Source organism: Phyllostomus hastatus, unplaced genomic scaffold (assembly GCF_019186645.2).
Source record: "Phyllostomus hastatus isolate PE091 unplaced genomic scaffold, TTU_PhHast_1.1 phas_contig_137, whole genome shotgun sequence".
NCBI lineage: Eukaryota > Metazoa > Chordata > Mammalia > Chiroptera > Phyllostomidae > Phyllostomus > Phyllostomus hastatus.
This window is the reverse complement of record NW_025333583.1, coordinates 8082957-8102544: the sequence shown is the minus strand read 5'-3', so window position 1 is coordinate 8102544 and position 19588 is coordinate 8082957. Positions and strand designations below refer to the sequence as shown.

Genomic DNA, 19588 nt, shown 5'->3' with positions numbered 1-19588 from the left:
CTTTCTATCAACAAAATAGCTAATCGACACCTTACCTAGGCCAGGCATGGAAAGGAATACAGTGAAATATGACAAGGTCTCTCTTCCCAGTGGACTTGCCATCTGCTTGGGAGAACAAGACTCATTCATAAAAAAGAAAACTGACGAGGGCATGGAGCGAGGCTGCTTTGGGAAACGGGGTCATGGTCTCTACAGGGCAGGAACCCTTGGTGATCACAGAGCACACGGCCTCTCGCACACCTTCCCGGGCTCTCTTTTCCCCTTGCGCACCCTTACCCCAGAGAATTGAATATCGAACAAGGTTTCAGCTTAGGCAAAACCCTAAACCTCTTTGACTTTCAGATTCAGGATCTCCATTTGTAGAACTGGGGTAACTTCAGATTGTGAGGACCAAATGAATTTAGGAATGTGTACAGACATAGCAAAGAACTGGATACTTAGCTATGTGGATTCTTAGACCATTTTACTATTATTTTATTTTTACTTTTTAAAAAAGATGTTATTTATTTATTTTCAGAGAGAGGGGAAGGGAAGGAGAAAGAGTAGGAGAGAAACTCAATGTGTGGTTGCCTCCCACACATCCGCAACTGTGGACCTGGCCCACAACCCAGGCATGTGCCTTTGACTGGGAATCGAACCAGCTACCCTTCGGTTCACAGGCCAATACTCAGTCCACTGAGCCACACCAGCCAGGACTTATTCATTTATTTTAGTGTGTATAGCACATCATGCTGCATTTATATTTAGACATTTCCAGCTTACTACATAGCAAACTCATTGAAGGTAAGGATTCTGTCTCTACTCATTTTTGTGTCCCTAGTATCGAGCATGGTGCTTAGCACATGGTGGGCATTTGCAGAGTGTGTATCAGATTGTTTTACATCAGAGATGGGACTTAGGGTAGAAGTCTAAGAAGCCAGAAGTTATAAATTGGCAGCCTGGAGGCCAAATTCCTTCTAAGAAATGTTTTGTTTGGCCTCACAGTGGCCCTGTAACAGTTAGAATATGAACAAAAAATCAGGAATTGTCTTTGCTTTGGAGCATTTCCAAGACCACCCCTATGTTAGGAGATTAGCTAGAAGGACTCACAGGAAGGACTCAGCATAAAATCGTGCTCACAGCTGAGGTTTATCGCAGCAATGTAGGAAGGAGACACAGCTGGATTTTAAGGGGAACAGACGCAAAGGGAGTCTGGGGGAATCTATGCCCTCTGCCTCCCCAAAGGGCTCACAAACGGTATTCTCCCTGCAGAGTAAAAATGGAACAACGCTTCCCTGCAGTGTTTCTGCCCGAGAAAACCCATTAGAGACTCCAAAAATCAAGGGTTTTTGTTGAGTGCTGGTCAACTAGACACCTCTGCCTAGCTCATACTAAAATTCCAGACTCCTAGAAGAAGAGCAGGTGCTCAGCACAAACTATATCGTTAACATTAACGATCTAGGTACCACGAACCATCGTTGTCAGCTAACTGCTGATTGGGAACATCGCAAGAGGCAAGTTCCCAAGTACCAGCCAAGGGTCTGCCCTGTCAGCGGGCCTTTTTAAGGACAGCAACCCCAGGCCTGCTGTGTTGACTCCTTGCAGCAGTCACAGGAAAATGCAGATGTCTCGCTTCTAAGGAAAAGAACTGGAAGGCCTGGCCACACTAGGCCCACATTCCCATTTAGCCACAGAGGTAGGCAGGATAATCGCCCTCTAAGGAGACCCACGTTTGAATCCCCAGAATCTGTGACTTTACATCGCAAAGGCTTTGCAGATGTGATTAAGGTGAAGATCTTGAGCCCTGGCTGGTGTGGCTCAGTGGACTGAGCACCAGCCTGAGAACCGAAGGAAGTGTTGCTGGTTCCCTTCCCGGTCAGAGCACATGCCTGGGTTGTGGGCCAGGTCCCCAGCTGGGGACCTGGGAGAGGCGACCATTTGATGTATCTCTCACACATTGATGTTTCTCTCCCTCTCTTTCTCCCTCCCCTCTCTAAAAATAAAATTTTAAATCTTTTTAAAAAAAATCATCTGGAGATGTGGAGATAATTCTGGATTTCCTGGGTGGCCTCAAGGCGATCACAAGGATTCTTACAAGTGGAAGAGGCGGGCAGGAGAGTCACAGTCAGGGAAGGAGAGGTCAGAGCAAAGGTCAGACTGATGTGATGTTGGCTTTCACGATGGAAGGGAGCCATGAGTCAGGGAATGTGGGCAGCTTCCAGAAGACGGACAAGGCGAGGAACAGGTTCTCCTCTGGAGTCTCTAGGAGGAGGCAGCCTTGCCAACACCTTGAGTTTAGCCCCGTAGGACCTTTGGACATCTGGTCTCTGAAATGGTAACTTAATAAGTTTGTGTTGCTTTAAGCTGCTAAGTTTGTAGCAATTTGTTACAGCAGCATCAGGAAACTTTATGGCAACAAATGGTGCTGGGTGGTGGCTGCCTTATGATAAGCAACAAGCTGCACCAGTTTCACTCAGTCCCCAGCATTCCGTGTCTCCCCGACACAGAAGACAAGTGCCTGTTACCATGTACCATCCCATGCTCGGCCTGCATTCCACTTTTATGTTACCCTGGCCCAGGTAGCAAGGAGTTTACAGTCCCTGAGGAGGCCTTCTGGCAGGGAAAATGGAGAGGACAAAGGTGCAGGGAGAAATACCCAAGGCATGCGAGTGAAATGCAGATTCTGCTTCTGATTTTGTGTGTGCACATGGGCACACACGTGACTGAGTGTGTATGTCCTCAGGATATACACAGATGCCTCTGGATTAGGGTCATCAGCACTGGGTGGGTGTGCAGGTACCATGGACCAGACTGAGAACTTTCAGACATTCACATGCACGAATCTAGAAGATAATTCCAGGCCCTTCTTCACTGTTCCCATCGAATCATCTACCTTACACGGGTGCCCAGCAAGCCACACTCTCTTTGGATCTCTGTCCCTCTTCCCCTCGCCAGTGGCCAGCTCCATCTTCTCTAACCCCTTCCCAGAACCTCACATGTGCATCCTGGAACAGTGCAACCAGGTCCCCAAAGTTTCCAGTCCTCCGCTGACTCCGTCTGGGAGAGGAGGAGCTGAGCCTTGGTGCACACCCTTCTGTGTTTTTCAGGCTGGAGCATCTGCCAGCTGCCCTCCTCCCCACAGCTCGACCTTTCTAAAGGGGTATTGTCTGCTCTCCTCCAGCGCCCTATGCGAGCATGGTTCCCCTGCTCCCCTGAGATGCTCCTGCCAGCTTCTCTGGTGCTCTCCATCTTGCCAAAGCCATAGGTCACATCGCTACCTTTACATTTCTCTGCCTCTCAGCTGTGTTTGACACAGCTGATCCTGCCTTCCTCTTTGAAGCACCTCCTTCTTGGCTTCAACGACACCACCCCCCCCTCCTGGTTTTTGTCCTGGCTACTCCTTCTGGGTGGTCTTTGATGGCTCGTTTCTAAAGGGACTTCCCGTTGCTCAGTCCCAAGCTCTCTCTTTCCTTTGCTTTTGTCCCTGAAAAAAAGCCACTGTGGAAAGGGGGTGATGAGTATATGGGGTTTTATGATATTATGTCTAATTTAAGTGTATTTTAACATGTCCTTAATACAAATGTATAACATTTCTAGGGGTATCCGAAAGGAAAATACCGAGAGTATTTACAGTCCCAAACCATAGTGAAAGAAGGGAATAAAAAGGAGGAACTATCACCTATACGCCGATGACTCTCACATTTGTGTCTCCATTCTGGACCTCTTCTCTGCACTTCAGGCTCATGTGGCTCTTTTGCCTCCTTGGCATCACCGCTTGAAAGCGCCGTCTCAACGTGGAGCTCTCAATCCCCTGGCCCCGCCCCCTGCCGGGCCTGCTCCGGTCCTAGGCTGATGAGTCTGCATGAGCCATGTCCCCTCCCACCCACGTGCTCAGGTTAAAAACCCAGGATCATCAGGCATTCCTCTCCTTCCCTCTCTCCCTCTCCTCTTTTAGTAGTCAGAACTACTTCTCTGGCTGCAGATAATGGGAAGCCTAACTAACTAGCAGCAGCCGAAACAATGAGCATATTTATTACCCCACAAGAAATCCGAGCGTGGGGCGGTCCCGGGGTGACTCAGTAATGTCATCGATAACTCCGGTGTCTCCAGCGTTTTGCTCTGGCATCCTCAGAGAGCTGGTGACGTCTTCCCTCCGGGTCACAAGACGCCTGCAGCAGCTCCAAGCATTGCGTCTTCATTTGACGCTGTCCTGAGGCAGGAAAGGGGGGGTTCCTCCCACACCACTTTTTATCAGGGGGAAAAACCTCTTCCTTAAAGCACTCTGGCAGACTTCCCCTTATATCTCACTGGCCTCATGCCCAAACCAGTCTCTGGAAGGAGGGAATAGAATTATCACGAGTGGTTTAAACTGCTCTGTACTCACCCCTAGTTCTGGGGAAAGGCCGTCTTCCCTGAGCAAGTGGAAAGGTAAGCAACTGAATGAAATCAGGACCCTGCCGGCAGAGAAGTGGAGGCAGGGGGCAGGTGAGACTGCGGGGTGGGGGGGGGCGTCTGCCACACACACTAGCACATCGTAGTACTTCAAACTCAGCTATTACTACTTCCCGCCATCCCCACTCCAGTCCAGGCCCCTCTCCCCTCACGACCGGATGCCTGCAGCAGCAGCCTCTTAACCAGTGTCCTGCGTCTACTCCCGGAGCCCTAGGGCGCCGTCTCCACCCAGCAGCGGCGGCAACCTCTCCCGCACACAACACACAACGCAGGCAACCGTGCTTGCTGAAGCCCTCCCATCACACTGGCAATAAAAGCTATTCTCCTTCCAAGTCCCCTTTACCTCTCTAACCTCATCTCCTATAGCTGTCTCCTTTCCTCTCTGGGTTCCCTCAACCACGCGCAGCTAGCTCCTACCCATGAACCTTTGCACTCACTGCTGTCTCAGCTGGAGCACTCTCACCCAGATCCTGCCAAGGCTGACTCCTTGTCGTTCTGTCTCGGCTCAAATGCCACCTTCCTAGAGAGCCTCTCAGCAGCAGCCCCTACCTCCCATCTCGTTCCGGGCCATTACCCGGGTTTGTTCTCTTCACGTGCTTATTACTCTCTGAAACGGTCTTCTTTATTTGGTATGGGTCTCCCCGTGAAAACGTCAGTTCCTTAAGAGCACAGACTCGTTGTCCACCAAGGTATTCCTGGCATCCGAAACAGTGTTCAGCACATAGCAGACACAGTAAATATTTGTTGAAGGAATTAAGAGCATTGGCTGCCTCCTATTTTATAACTTAGATACATTACTACGCTTTAAAACTCTGTCTCACTATGCCGTTTTACATAAGGCCCCTCCCCCCACCTGCCTTTAGTATAATTTTCTTTCCATACCTTGGTTGACTCTGAGTCCATCTGGGAGGCCAGTTGGGAGGAGGTGAAGGGCTAGACAAGAGGGTTTTAGGCCCAGGGGACCTTCTAGGCCCCCAGTTCTCCCATCTGGACAGTAATTGCTCGGAACGATAATTCCTCGGGTTTATGGTTTCATGGATCGACCCTATGGCAGGCTGGGCTCCCTCACCTCTGAAGTGCTGGCTGGCTGTGTCTTCTGTCTGGGGGATCTTGGCCTCTTAGTTCCAGGGAGGAAAGAGAAGACTTCAGTCCACAACCCAAACCAGAGTTGGCCATCTCGATATTCTGGGTCACTCCCTAGTGTACTCTGAAAGCCCCTCCCTCAAAATGACCCCCGTGATTTGCCACAGCAACTGAAATTTCACATTAGCAACTGATTGATTGGCCAGAAATTCATTTGTTTTTTTTTTCCCCCACACGATGGCTCTAGTAGAGAGCTTAAGAGTCTTTAACTTCATTTGAAACAGTTTTGTGAGATTGTATTGTGAGAGCTGTCATATCAGCGTGCATTTAAAAAAAGCATCAAAATTGGTGAATTTTTGTATAGCCATTTTAATATTGAAGATGGAAGAAAATACACATTTTCAGCTTACTATGCTTTATTATTTCAACAAAGGTAAAAACACAACTGAAGTGCAGCAACAAAAATAAAGATTTGTGCAGCATATGGACTGCAACTGATCGAATGTGTCAAAAAGTGGTTTTGGGCCCTGGCTGGTGTGGCTCAGTGATTGAGTGCGGACCTGCCAACCAAAGGGTCACCCAGTTCCATTCCCAGTCTAGGGCACGTACCTGGGTTGCAGGCCAGGTCCCCAGTAGGGGGCGCATGAGAGGCAACCACACATCCATGTTTCTCTCCCTTTCTTTCTTCCTCCCTTCCCCTCTCTAAAAATAAATTTAAAAAATTTTTAAGTGGTTTGCAGAGTTTTGTGCTGGAGATTTCTCGCTGGACGATGCTCCATGGTCAGGTAGACCAGTTGAAGTTGATAGCGATCAAATTGAGACATCAGTTGAGAACAAGCAACGTTATACCACCTGAGGGATAGCCAACATACTCAAAATATCCAGATCAATAAGGTTACTGGTGAAAATAAAAAAGTGTATCTTTTATTTTATGGAACAAACTAAATGGAGTTTTTGGCCAACCCAACACTTCCTGCGTAAGGTTGCTAGATAAAATTCCTTCATTTGCTAAATCTGGCATTCCTATTCCAGGTCATGGTTGCTATTTGGAAAAGTGACAGGAAAGATTTAGTGTGGTTTCCAGGCAGCATTAGGGTTCATCTGAGGTCATGAATTTGAAGTCAAATCCATCAACGCGGTTCTGGGGTTTTCCACTGTTTCGCTGGATCCATGCGGGCACAGAGCTGGGGAAGACAAGGATTTAACCAGGGCTGTGGTTTAATCAGGCGAGGCTGTCAAAGCTAGAGGGAGGCAAGGGAGTCGGGGGTCATACAAGAGACTGGCCACCACCGACCGTGCAGTTTAAAACGGGGAGGAAGGGCAGGATGACACGAGAAAGGGACGAGGGACAATGACGACAGCTCTGCCACGAGGAAGGAGGAGAAGCACGGAGCCGGCGTCCCAGGTGACTCTTAATTCCACCACTAATGAACTCCCATGTGACCTTGGGCAAGGCAGAAGAGGCTTCCATTTCCTTTTCCTCGCCTCGGGAATCCAGGCCCTGCCTTGCTTACCTCACAAAGTTGTTGAGGGACTCGAAGGCGATAAGGGGCGAAGACGCCTTAACAACTACAACACGCACACAGACGTGAGAGATTAACATTTCGATTTCATGATTTTTGCCTAACGCCCTAGGGCGAATTCCTCTGTGGAGAAATCAGGCCAGGCTAGACCAGCAGCAACTTGCACGGAAACAGGGAGAGACACCGACAAACAGCCTTGAGCCCTGCTCCTCAGCCTGCTTCCCCCGTGGAGAACAGCAGCAATTCCGGTCAAAGCACTTAAGTAACTCAGTTGTTCAATCCTCGTAATACTACCTCTCCCTGTTATACTGATGAGGAAAAAGAGGCAAGCAATTTGAATGCTAGAGATGGAGCTAATGCGGAGCTCTAGTGTGGTATGTTCTCACCACACTAGAAGGCTCCGGGGTTGACCTCTTGCCCCAGGACTCCTTATTTCCAGTTCACAGCACACTCTTCCTAACCCCACCCACAGCCACCGCGCTCCCCTGTTTGGGCCCAGGCCCAGGACTTGCCTGCTGCTTGGTAACCAAGTCAACAGACCTGCCCTCCTGGGGATGTTTCTAACAACATCCCCACCCTGAGAACAGACCAGAAAGTGTAAGGAGGAGGCCAGAGGCTGTGGGCCTCTCACAGACCCTAGACCCTTCCCTGTTTTCCATCCAGCAGCAGACGGACAGCCCCAGCCAGGTCCCAACCAAACACCATGGTGAGCAGAGGTGGGGGGCTAACCATGCAAGTGAGGGTCCCAGTGGGCTCAGGTGGGTGGTATGAGGGACCTTTGGGAGTCCAGATACTCACGGGGCTACGGTGTGTGGACAGATTGTGTGGAGAAGGGAGAAAGAGACTTTGTACCCCTTCCTAAAAGTGCTAGTACGTGGGGGGCATGTGCAGGGCCTGAAGGACAGGGTGGTGAAAACCAGGATGTGGGTGTGAGCCCGGGCTCAGGAGCAGGGCTGCTAAGGGGCTCTGGGTTTCCGGGCAGGGAGTATGGGGTCAGCAGGACTGGGGCATGAACTGGAGGCACTACCTTACAAAGCTTGGGCCCCACCTCCCAGCTGTGGGGATACATCCTCACAGCCCTGCCCAACTGCGGTTACATATCAGTGGGGAGAGGGAGGAGGAGGAGGGAGAGGGTGCTCCCAGTCATTGAGAGGTGGCTAGGCATGGGATCATTTGGTATCTTTAACCTGTCTCCAGACCAGGCAAGGAGAGGAGAGCAGTTAAGAGCATGGTTGGGGCCAGGTCATCCCTGCTTTAAATAGTCCTCATTTTGTTCGTGACCTATTTGCTTAACCTCTTTGAGAGTCAGTTTGCTCATCTGTTAAATGGGTTAATAAAACTACTTACCCAAGGGGGTTGTTGTGAAGATCAAACGAAATAATGTATGTGAAGCACTTAGCATAGTGCCTGGAACCTAATTAAAGCTTAATATATGGGAACTAATTGATGTAATGACAAAGCTTGTTACATACAGGTATGAGATTATGCTATTTTTATAGTCAAGGAAAAGGACCTAGGGCAGCGGAGGTCAAGTAATTTGTCATCATGGACAAATGGGGCTTTGGGGCCAAGTCTGTGTGACCCCAGCGGCTTTCTCTGTCCCAGAGAAAGGGGCTCTGCTGTCCCATCATAAGGGCCATCAGTCCAGTACCTCAGGCATACCCGAGAGGTCAGAAACACCTTGTGTGAACCAGCGGCTGTGGGGGCAATGGCAGTATCTGGCTTTGTGGACAGAGCCTGGCCAGGCTTAGAGGCACAGCAGCCGGCCTTGGCCTTGCCAGGTGGTTGGTGAGCTGAGAAGCTGAGTCAGCTCTCTCCCCAGGACAGGGGATTTCTGAACTCCTCGAGTCTTTAAATCCCTCCCAGATTAATTCATTACCTTCTCTCACTATGACACCAGCAATTGGGGGAGGTGGAGAGGGGTTGGTAGGGGGACCTAACATCTGGTGCGCGTGAAATGAGTCAGGCAACATGCATGCGTTCTTTCATTCAATACTCAGGGGATTTCTAGGAGGGGGCTCCTACTATTGCCCCATATTATAAGGGCAGACATGGACAGAGAGCGAAGACTCTTGCTCAGGATTGGTAGAGAAGTAAAGGGGCTGGGATACAAACGATGGATGAGTTAATCCCAGCCACCTAAAAATCACAGTCAATGCCCTTATGTCATTAAAAATGTCACTGGCATGATAAATTCATGGAGAAAGCATCCTCATTAAGAATTTATGAACTATTTTAGCCCTGCCCCTGGCTGGTGTAGCTCAGTGGTTTAAGCTCGGGTCTGTGGATCAAAAGGTCGCCAGTTTGATTCCCAGTCAGGGCACATTTCTGGGTTGTGGGCCAGGTCCCCAGTAGGGGACACACAAGAGGCAACTACACATTGATGTTTCTCTCCCTCTCTTTCTCCCTCCCTTCCCCTCTGTCTATAAAAATAAATAAAATCTTTTAAAAAATTTATGAACTATTTTAGACATGCAGAAGGTATAAAGACTCATACAATGAACACTTGCTACCCACTCTAAGAACTAGAACCTCTTTTCAATTGCATTCACCTCTACCAAAGAGAACCATTATTGCAAATTTAGTGTTAAGATTTTCTTTCACTTTCTTTATTGTTGCAATATACACACATTTTATACAACTAAGTAGTAAATATATGAATTTGTCTGTAAATGATGCATAGTATTTTTTTTACAAATTAAAGATTTATGTAAATGGTATATCATATGATTCTTCTTAATTTGAGATACATCAATTTAGGCTTCTGAAAGCAGCTTTTGAGAGTTCACATTTGCCCACATCCTTCATATCGCTAAGCCTTAACATTTGGGGAAATTTGATGAACGTGTTCATTGTGTTTTTAAGGTCTGTGGTCATTTCTTCTCAAGCAGAGAGGCACTCGGGTAGCACCCAGAGAAGTATTCCGGGAGATGTACTCTGGTACCCCACCTACTGCACTGTCATACATGTGTTAACATATGAAACTCCCCCTTTCCCAGACAGTGAGCTTCTCGGACTGCATGTTAGTTGTCACGTGTTCCTGGTGTCAGACATGTTCAGAACACGCTAGAGGCTCAATAAGTCTTTGATGGAGCAGGAGGGTCAAGCCTTCTTGATTCTCGTGGGTCTCCCCAGGAGGGACACCGACCTTTCTCTTTCCTTAGAACAGTAGGCTCATCCCAGTCCTGCTTCAGGGGCCAAGAGTTCTTTGGTCTCCAGCCTTGAACCGTGTGGGGAAGGCCTTTCTCCCCAGCCCCACCACGCTCTGGAACCACGCACAGCCGGGAGAGGAAAGAGCAGCGCATGCACATCTGTTGCAGGACCACTTGTCCCTTCCTCACTGGCATTTCTGGTGGCCACACGAATCCAGGGCTCTTTCTGCTTTTACAAACCTCTTCCTTATCTTTTTAAAAAGATTTTATTTATTTTTGGAGAGAGGGGAAGGGAGGGAGAAAGAGAGGGAGAGAAACATCGATGTGTAAGAAACCTCAATTGGTTGCCTCTCACATGCCCCCAACTGGGGAGCCTGGTGGGCAACCCAGGCACAGTGCCCTGACCTGGAATCCAACTGGCGACCTTTCGATGACACCCAATCCACTGAGCCACTTCAGCCAGGGCCTATTCCTTGTCTTTGACCCCTGAAACTTCACTTGGATCTTGCTTCCCACACCAGTGGCCCCTGATTTCTTTCCGAACAGGAGTGGGTCGACTTTTGTGTTCTACCAGACTCATCTGATCCCTTCAACATTCTTCAGGATGCTCCGGCACTGAGCCAGACTCTATAATCTGAGAACTGCCCACATCGTCTGCTTCCCCTGAGGGTTTTGGCCCAGTGCTCCCCACCCCCACCCCCAGCCAATGCCTGTTGGTGCTCACTGCCACCAGTAAATGCTTAGCCACGGGAGGTGGGGCAAGGAGAGCAGAGTCCAGGAACCTATGCCCTCAGCCAGAGAACCGCTCAAGGAAGGAAGGAAGGCAGGAAGGCAGGAACTGTGTCCAGGCATGGTGCCCTTCTCTCTGCTGAGGGTGTTTTCTGCCCTTTGTCCTTTCAGCATGAGTGCATCTCAGTCCACATGGGGCAGGCTGGCATGCAGATGGGCAATGCCTGCTGGGAGCTCTACTGCTTGGAACATGGGATCCAGCCTGATGGGCAGATGCCCAGCCACAAGACCATCGGGGGAGGGGATGACTCCTTTACCACCTTCTTTAGTGAAACTGGGGCTGGAAAGCACGTGCCCCGGGCGGTGTTTGTGGAGCTAGAGCCCACTGTGATTGGCGAGACATGATCCGCCTCTGCTGTGGCCCTGTCCCAGGCACCACAGCAGGTCCTTCTCTGTAGCTGAGAGCACTGGAGTCTGAGGTTCCCAATTGCTGCAGCCAGTTAGAACTCCAGATCTGAAGAACCCCTGTCGCTCGGCTTCAGCATCTCAATGTCACCCCACATCCCTTTCCTTCTCATTGGAGAACGCTTAAAGTCAAGGGCAATAGCAGCAGCCTGAATGGGGCTCCTCTAGGGTAGGGCTCAGGGCCTAGAGACCCCACTTCTACTGGGTACCCTGGGGCTCAGGGAGCCAGGCTGCAAGAGGAGGGGGCCTAAAACTGTCTTCATTGCAGATGAAGTTCGGACGGGCACATACCGCCAGCTCTTCCACCCAGAGCAGCTCATCACAGGCAAGGAAGATGCTGCCAGTAACTGTGCCCGTGGCCACTGCACTATTGGAGAGGAGCTCATTGACCTGGTGCTGGACCGGACTCGAAACCTGGTGCGAGAAGAGCTGAAGGCTGCGGATTCCTGTTGTGTGGCCCGGAGACCAAAGAGAGGAAAGGCAGCTTCAGCCCTTAGGAGAGCGTCCTGGGAAAGTCTCACACATGCAGGATCTGGGCCCTGCACTCTGATCGGGGGAGGCGGAGTATGGGGTGAAGTCTGGAGCTGGGTGTCTTCTTTATCTTCTACAGCAACAGGCCCAGTGCTGGGCAGTGTGGCTGCCAGGACAGACCTGTCCGTGGGTTGCCTGGCCAAGCAATGGGGATCCATAAGCATTCCCAGAATATCACCTTGTATTATAAGGGTGTGGGCAGAGGCCCTGTGAAAAATAGGGGTGCAAATAATGCTGGCCCAAGGCTCTGTGATAGACTTTGTTCTAACCTCCTGAACTGTTGATCTCAGTAGAGAAAACCCTCCAGAAACATCTGAAATTAATCAGAGAGACACAGGTATGGGTGGAGCTGGCAAATCACGATGACAAAAATGACTATGTTACTAGATTCAAGAGAGCTGTATGTTAGGGACCTCAGGAGGCTTTAGGGAGGAAGAGGAATGAGGAAGAGAAAGTGGGCTGACTTTATGAGGATCTGTTCTGTGCCCTTGGAAAAGTCTTCCAAGGATTCCCCTTTTGGGGAATTTGAAACAGCACAAGCTGGTTCTTTCCCGTTTGTCAGCTGTGCTTCACAGCCTGCATTCTCTTTGCCTTCACCTGCTAGGCTGACCAGTGCACGGGACTCCAAGAGTTCCCCATTTTCCACAGCTTTGTGGGGGCACCGGCTCCAGCTTCACCTCGCTCCTCATGGAGCGGCTGTCTGTCGACTACGGCAAGAAATCCAAGCTGGAGTTCTCCATCTACCCAGCCCCCCAGGTGTCCACAGCCGTGGTGGAGCCCTACAACTCCATCCTGACCACCCACACCACCCTGGAGCACTCAGACTGCGCCTTCATGGTGGACAACGAAGCCATCTATGACATCTGCCACCGCAACCTGGACATCGAGCGCCCCACCTACACCAACCTGAACCGCCTCATCAGCCAGATTGTCTCGTCCATCACGGCTTCCCTGCGCTTCGACGGGGCCCTCAACGTGGACCTGACTGAGTTCCAGACCAACCTGGTGCCCTACCCACGCATCCACTTTCCCCTGGCCACCTACGCGCCGGTCATCTCGGCTGAGAAGGCCTACCACGAGCAGCTGTCGGTGGCCGAGATCACCAACGCCTGCTTCGAGCCGGCCAACCAGATGGTGAAGTGTGACCCCCGGCACGGCAAGTACATGGCCTGCTGCCTGCTGTACCGCGGGGACGTGGTACCCAAGGACGTCAATGCCGCCATCGCCGCCATCAAGACCAAGCGCAGCATTCAGTTCGTGGACTGGTGCCCCACGGGCTTCAAGGTCGGCATCAACTACCAGCCGCCCACGGTGGTGCCCGGAGGTGACCTGGCCAAGGTGCAGCGTGCCGTGTGCATGCTGAGCAACACGACCGCCATTGCCGAGGCCTGGGCCCGTCTGGATCACAAGTTCGACCTGATGTACGCCAAGAGGGCGTTTGTGCACTGGTATGTGGGGGAGGGCATGGAGGAGGGTGAGTTCTCTGAGGCCCGGGAGGACATGGCCGCCCTGGAGAAGGATTACAAAGAGGTGGGCATGGATAGTATGGAGGGGGAGGGAGAAGAGAAGGAGGGGGACAAATACTAGGGGAGTCCTTCATGTTTGCCCTAAATAAAGTGCTGTCACCTTATTGTCTCACAAATATCTTCTTCTCTTGGGAAAAAACAAGGTGGGGGTGGGGGGTGGAAGCTTCTTCTTAATGAGAGTTAGGAAGGCTGGTCTCTGAACCTGGGCTCCCCAGAAAGTAGATCTGATTTCAGACTTTACAATAACAAAGGGTGCAATTCCAAAAAGCAGAGTGGGGGCAGAGGGGAACAAAGCAGGGAAAGAGGGAGAACTCACCCTAGAGTAGATGCAGCTGAGTAAATGGCATCTAAGAACTATTCCTTGGGTGAGGGTGTAGGAGTGGTGGTGAGGGAGTGGGAGTTTATGCACTGACTCCATCCTTCCATTGGTTAAAACTTCAGTCCATTAAGCGTGATCCCGCCTGCATTTCCAGGTTACACACACACACACACACACACACACACAAGCTGCAGGATCAACAGAGAATCCCCAGGACAGGAAGTAAGGTGCTGTTAAATTGCACGTGTGTGATGTTGGTCCGAGCCTCACACGACTGCAACCAGAGCCTGGTGAGGCCTGGAGGGTGTGGAATGGTGCCTCAGAGGAGTCTGATGTAGCTGACACAGTCTGACATAGCTGGTGTCCATCCACCCTGTAGACTGGGGTTCTACCGTCTCCAGGAAGGCAGTTTGGGTTTAGGGACACCCGAAGCTGGTATTAAAGCAGAACAGTGGCACAGTGACAGCAACAATGGGAGAATGGTTGGGGAGGCGCTGGGCGTAGCCTCCTGGAAACTCCATCAACACCCAAGAAGACAATCAACCTCCTGATCTAGAGAGAGGGAGAGAAATGCTCTGGCTCCTTCCTCCCTCCCGCCCTCAATCTATCCAGGCGGTGACTCCCACTGGCTGAGTCAAAACGGAAGCTAGTTGGCAAAGGTGCCCAGGAAAAAGAGGGTGCAGCCTGTGAGATATGGAGCAGGGCAGAGAAGGCGGGTGAATGGATCTCAGAGAAAACAGGAGAGTAAAATACATACCCACACCCAGGTCTCACCCTGGAGATGGAGTGACTCCTGCCTTTCCCCAGGGACTCATGATCTGTCCCTGTCGCTCTTGCCCCAATAATTATTTTGTTGTAAGTAGTGGATGGAGTGGAAACCACAGGGGGTGGGGGGGGGGTGGGGGGGGGGTGGGCGGGGCAGGGTTTAAAGAAGAAAACGGGAGTGCCCAGTGTAGCACTTTCTTCTTTCTCGTCTGGAATCCTTTGTCCAGGCGGAGCAGTGTTCTCGACTCCAGTGGGAGGGTTTAAGCTCCCAGGAGAAGTTCTGTCCCGGGAAGAAAGAGGCCCGTAGTTGTGTGTATATGTGTGTGTCTGGCGCTGGGGGCGGAGAGTAATTTAATTCAGAGGGAGTATTTAGAAGCCTATTTTGGCTGAATAGCTCAGCTATATTCTCAAATCTGTTTATTTTTCCACTAGAAGGACTGACTTCCAAATCTTGACTCATGTCAAACTTGGGAAGGGAAGAGAGTTTCTTGGGGAGCACTTTCAACCTCAAGAGATCCCTGTCGTTTATTGAGCATCAACTATGTACCAGGCCCAGTATCCATATTATCTTCTTTAATCCCGAGGTAAATGCAGTTACACCCACAGGACTGGAAGCTTCACGGGAACAAGGCCTGTTCTACTCTCAGCACCAGAATGGTGTCCAACATACATCAGTTAACTCGACATCTGTGGAGCAGGCTTGTTAAATGAATGCCTATTTTATAGATGGGGAGACTAAGGCTCAAAGAAGTTACGTGACCTGCCCAAGGTTTCTCAGCTAGTAGAGGGAGGAGTAAGGATTCCAACCCAGGCCAGCCTGGGCCAAAGCATATGCTGCCCTCCCCTGCTCCAGACGCCCTCCCCTCCGCTCCTGCCCACAGCAGTCCTAGGCACCCCTCCAGACACCGCCCCTCCTGAGCCTGCCAGGTCCCCAGTTCCCAGACAGTGACTCAGGTGCCTAGAAGGCAGGGAGGGGGGTGATACTCCCTTTGACACTATCCTGCCCAGGCTCTGTGGTGGAGGGCGTGTGTTGGGGGGGGTGTAGGCACCCAGTTTCTGGGCTGACCAAGGGCAGAGGCAGAGGCATCTTTGGGGCCATCAGTGCCCTCTAAAAAGCCTTCTCCCTAACCCCCAACATCTCATAGGAGGTGAGGTGAGGGCTTGGGAGAGACCAGCAGGGAGGACCAAGATGGGAGGTGAGTCTTCACCTGCCAGGATGGTGGGCATCCAGAGATGTGGTCAGGCTCCCCTCCTGTCGGCTGTACCAGCCAGCCCACCCTGGGCAGCTGTATGGCCATCTCCACTCAGGCCCCGAAAGGCCCCTCTGCTAGAAACCCTGCTGGCAGGTGCTGGCAGGTCGTGGCAGGGCAAGGTTGGACTGGGTGCGGGTGTGGGTGTGGGGTGGTGGCAACTCTGGCTCTACAGGGCAGCTGGGAGTGCCACCACCCAGCCAGGCTCCTGGGGACTCCCTCCATGCAGGGGAATGATTTCATCCCTGATGCTTCTAAAGCCAGGCTACAATTATCTCTCCTGCAGGCCGACACGGGAGACGGATTCCCAGCCTTGGATCCCACCAAGCACCTCTATTCCCGGGCCTCTGATGTGTCAGGGACGGGCCCGCCTCCAAAGCTGCATTCTCACCATTCCCCCTTCTGCAGTGCCACCTCCCCCTGCTCGATTCAGTGCTGCCATTCCTTCCAGCTGAGGTCACGGTCACCCAGAACCCATCCAGCCCTGGGCAGCTCTGCCTCCTCTAGATTCTCTCGGCCCCTCCTGTGCCTCTGTCACTCCTTCGGTACTTGGCATGGACTGCCTTGAATGGCAGCACTTGGCTCCTTGCCAGTACCCTTTTTTCCCAATGAGACTTTTAAAAAATTCTGTATGTATTTGTACAGTTATTGGTACATGCTTCAGAATTCAGAAAGTACCAAACAGATCTACAAACAGCAGAAATAAGCTTATACAGTGAAAATGTTTCCTTTACTGACTCCCCTCTTGGCAGCCATCCCTGTTAACTTCTTTGTCAGTGTTTCCTTCCAGAGGCATCTGTGTATATACTAATGTGTGTATACACACTTAGATGCATTTCCTTCTCTACCTGCTTTCTTCACTTGATAAATCTAGAAGATACTCGACATCAGAACACATAAACATACCTCATTCTTTCTGGTGGCAATACACTATTCCATTGTATTCACTCCATTACTTATTTAACCATTGTACTATCGATGGGTATTTAAGTTGCTTTCAACTCTTTGCTTTTGAAAAGAATGCTGTAACTCTTGTACATACTCCTTTGCACACAGGTACAACCATAAGTCATTAAAATTGCAATTGCTGATCAAAGGCTATGCACCTTTAGTTTTGATACACCTCATATTGCCCCTTTTAGAAGTTATACCCAGTTACACTCCCCCTACCCGTGTGTGAGAATGCCCACGCCCACAGCCTTGCCCCTATGCTGCATTAAACTTTGTGATCTTTGTCAATCATCTGGTCAGTGAAACAGTATTTTGTCACAGCTTTCCTGCATAATTCTCTTGTTATGAGTAAGACTGAGCATCTTTTCAATGGTTTTAAAGTCAGTGCCTTCTCTTCTGCGAAGTGTCTTGCCTGTGCCCTTTTCCCTTTTAAAGAATGGTGTTGTTTGTCCTCACTAATTTGTTGGAATTCTTTGTGAACAAAGGAAATGGACCCTGTTTTTCTGATGTGTTTTATTGAATTTCCTTTGGCTGTCATTTGTCCATGGCCCAACTGGATTTTCATCGTCTTGAGTACAGGGACTGAAACTCAAACCTCTTCATATTCCTGTTCTTAATATAATATCACACACATACTAGGTGCTAGACAAATGTCTGTGGAGACAGGAGAAGTAAGAAGAAAGAGATTTAGAAGGTTTGGAAGTAATCTAACCTTAACCACTCCTTCCTCTTATACCAAGATCAGCAGCACTCTTGTAAACAGCAGAAGGTAACTCTGGCAAATTAAAACAAGAAGTCATTCATGGACCTGGCCGGGTGGCTCAGACGGTTGCAGCATTTGTCCAGAACACCAAAAGGTTGTGGGTTCAGTCTGCACTCAGGGTGTGTACGGGAGGCAACCGATCAATGTTTCTCTCTCACATCGGTGTTTTTCTCTCCCTCTCTCTAAAAATCAGTGAACATATCTTTGGGTGTGGATTAAAAAAGACAACTATTTTTAAGTATATTTTACTGATTTTGCTATTACAGTTGTCCCATGTTTTTCTCCCCTTTCTCCCCCTTTGCCCTGCACCCCCAAAAATACAACTCTTAAAAAAAAAAGAAAGAAAGAAAACATGAAGAGACTTGGAGAGATACTGGGTAGCTCACGGAATCCATGCAACGGCCCCCAACAGGCCTCTGTAAACGGGTGGGCACCCAGGAAACCTGGGCAGTCAGCACATAGTCAAGGTCAGGGCACAAGACTGCCTGCCTGAAAGACCCCTTGTCCCCTCTACCCCCTGCAGTGAGGCCCCCTCCCAACCAGGCACGGAGGCTGACATTTTCTCCTCCAAACACTAGAGGCCGCTGCTGGCTCCGCTGCCACCACAGAGCAGAAACGAATTCTCAACTGCCCCAGCTTCTCCAGACTTGCCCGTGACTTGATCCAGATTCAAACTCCCACTGGGAGCTCCTGAGTAGCAGAGCTCATGTCTTTTGCCTGCACCCTTGGAGCCGAGAAGTCTAGGAGAGCAAGTGTCCGGGGGACTTTGAGGCAGGTTGTGGCGGGCCTGCCTGCCACCAAGGCCTATGCAATGGGAATTCCCCAGATGGGGGCAGGAGGCCCAGACGGTGGGCAGGCGGGACAACTGGACAAATCACACCGCTCTTCTTTTCTCATATCTGGCGCAAGCTCTTCTCTTCGGTGAAGATTTTCTGGGTCACTAGTCTAAAACACTCTTCTGGACCCATATAACCATTACTGCGTGGGCCAATAATGATGCCAGAGAAAATCTGTACTAAAACCCACTATATGCCCCACCTCATCTGACTTTTAAGCAGCCTTAGATGTTACCTGTACTGGGGGAGGAAAAACAGTTCCCAGAGGTTTTCCCACGTCACGCCGTAGTGCCAGGTTGCAGACCCAGGTCTGACTATTTCCCAAGCCTTGGGTATCCCCAGCGGGCTGCATGAGCGGACTGGTATTTTACCAGGTGGGAGCCCTGGGGCGGCAGGGGTTAGACCACATTCTTCTTTCCATATCCTGGCAACATCCACTATGTAGGAGATGCTCAATTAATGCTGGGTGGATTGGCCTGAATGATATCAAGCAGGAGTCAGTTCTGGAAGGTTCTCTAAATATCCCATGAGGCCTGAACTCAGGAATCACTTTCAGGTAGAAATCTACTCAGGATCACTTTGGGAAGAAAAACCTTGAAACCAGGAATTCTTCCTCCCCGCCCTCTCTTCCTCCCTCCCTCCCCCTCATTTTCCTTTTACCCTTTAACCCCACTTCCCCAAATGTGTCAAAACTGTCTGTAAGAGGTTCACATCTGTCCATTATTTAATCATCCAATGGTTATTTTTGAACCCCGCCACGGCCCTAATACTCTAGTAGAAAAAGACACAAGCTCTGCCCTGTGGAATTCACGTTTCAGTAGGAGAAGTGAAATGTTCATCAGATACACAAATGCTGCTTTGTAGCTCTGACGGGAGCGGCGAAGGACGCCGCAAGGCGCGATGAGAGGCAGCTCTGACCCATTCAGGTGAGTCGGGGCAGCCTCTTTTGAAGACCTGGGGCTACAGCTGGAATTTGAAGGAGGATTAGCTCAAAGGGAAGTCTGGGAGTCCTTGGGGGCCGATTTCCCGCGAGGTGAGTAACCATGGATCATCGAGCCTTGTCTCCAGAAAAGCGACAGGGACCGAGAACTAGGTGGCTTGCTGGCTGGCAAGTGCGTCACGCCGGGACGGAGCCGGCTGGCGTCTCGCAGGTCTCAGCTGGGGATGACGTAGTCTCGGTGCAAGCCCAAAATAGCCGGCTCCGCCCCTATCTCCCGGCAACCCCTGCAGCAGCACTCCCCCCCTCCCCACCGCACCCCCCGTG

General features: G+C 50.6%; 1 pseudogene; it reads left to right on the top strand.

The window, feature by feature from the left end:
- Window positions 1–7725: 7725 nt before the first annotated feature.
- LOC123828109 lies at window positions 7726–13515 on the top strand (annotated as a pseudogene).
- The last annotated feature ends 6073 nt before the right edge of the window (window positions 13516–19588 follow it).